This window comes from Magnolia sinica, chromosome 3 (genome assembly GCF_029962835.1).
Source record: "Magnolia sinica isolate HGM2019 chromosome 3, MsV1, whole genome shotgun sequence".
NCBI lineage: Eukaryota > Viridiplantae > Streptophyta > Magnoliopsida > Magnoliales > Magnoliaceae > Magnolia > Magnolia sinica.
In genome coordinates, this window is record NC_080575.1 from 85844623 (window position 1) to 85846333 (window position 1711).

At 41.4% G+C, this 1711-nt stretch overlaps 1 non-coding gene across 1 annotated transcript; it reads left to right on the forward strand.

The window, feature by feature from the left end:
- The first annotated feature begins 414 nt into the window (after positions 1 to 414).
- LOC131241920 (small nucleolar RNA R71) lies at positions 415 to 521 on the forward strand. Its single transcript, XR_009169481.1, has one exon. It is a non-coding gene; the product is annotated as a small nucleolar RNA R71 (small nucleolar RNA).
- The last annotated feature ends 1190 nt before the right edge of the window (positions 522 to 1711 follow it).

Here is a 1711-nt window from a genome sequence, read left to right on the forward strand (position 1 = left end):
TTTACGGCATTGGCTTGTTCATTCAACACTCCTCGAAAGGCAGGTATTGTAGGACAGTTTTCAGTTGTGTGAATGTTGCAATCACAGATGCCGCAAACAATTTCATTGACCTTATCCTTCTTTCCTTCCATGGCCTCAACTTTCCTTATGAGCGTAGTCACTTTACACTTGAGATCATCCTCTTCTTTCAAGAGATATAATCCACCTTTTTCCTTTAATTGAGTCGGCCTAGACGTGGTGTTCGTCATTGGGTAATAGTCCCATGATTGTGTTTTTTCAGCGAGACTATCGAGGTAATCCCATACCTCGTCAACATCTTTATTAATGAATTCTCCATTACACATTGTCTCGACCATTTGGCGCATGGAAGATGTCAGTCCATCATAGAAAAAATTTGTAATGCGCCACGTTTCAAATCCATGTTGTGGGCATGAACTGACCAAATCTTTAAACCTTTCCCAACATTGGAAGAATGTTTCATCTTCCTTTTGGGCAAAGTTCATGATCGCTTTTCTGAGGGTAATCGTTTTATGATGTGGGAAGAATTTTTTTATGAATTCCCTCTGCATATCGTTCCATGTGCCAATGGATCTAGGACGCAGTGAATGTAACCACGTCTTAGCTTTCTCTTTTAAGGAAAAAGGAAAGAGTTTCAGCCTAATTGTATCCTCAGATACATTAGGAAAACATAATGTAGCTATAATCTCATCGAACTCTTTCAAATGTAAATATGGACTTTCTGATTCAAGTCCATGGAATTTGGGAAGGAGTTGGATAACTCCTGGCTTGATGTCCATTTGTCCTGTATTTTCAGGAAAAATCATGCATGAGGGCATACTCACTCCCGCCGGTTGTAGATAATCTCGTAAAGTACGAGGCGGGGGTGCCTGTTGCACCTCATTCTCATCTTGGGTATCCTCCACCCTGGGTGGAAGTGGAGGAGGTTGGTCTTCAGCCATAACCTCAGTTAACTCAGAGGATTTCGAGCGGTGTCTAGTCCTACGATGGATAGTCAACCCCTCAACCAATCCTCCTTCAGTCAAGAGACGTCGAGTGTCGTCACGGGCCCACTTGGGCATGAAAACACTCGCAGCCCTCAATTAAAAACTTAACCCTAGGAAAATCTAGCAAGAAAGAGAGAGTTGGAAAGAAATTACTAAATTGGAGTCCTGAGTTAAAACCTGCAAAATAAAATAAAATAAGTTAGATTCTAAAAAGAGAAGAACAATTCTTTAAAAGAAAGATAGAAGTGAACTAGCTTCTAAAAGAAAGAATTCCTAAAAGAAAGTGAAAATTTCTAAAATAAATTAAGAGAGTCCTAAACTAGAAAGTAGATTACTAAAAGAGAATTGAAAAATAGAAAGTAGGGAAGGAGCTTACCGAATTAGAGATTTCTATCTTAAAGGCCTACAAAATAGGAAGGTTAGTTTCTAAAGAGGCCTAAACTGTTGACCGCTTCGGCTGTCTGGTGCGGCGCGCGCGCGTGTACCCTATGTACACGCGCTGTACATACGGAGTCCACTGTGATGATCATGAGAAATCCGCTCCGTCCATCCGCTTTGACACGTGGTTTAAGGCGTTGAGACCAAAATTGGAGTATATCCAGATATCAGGCGGGCCCCAAATCAAGATTTTAGGGGTTAATCTGCCCGTTGGGCCACTTCTGAAGGGCTCTGAAGGTTGAAATTCACCATGTACGGTTAATTTGTGG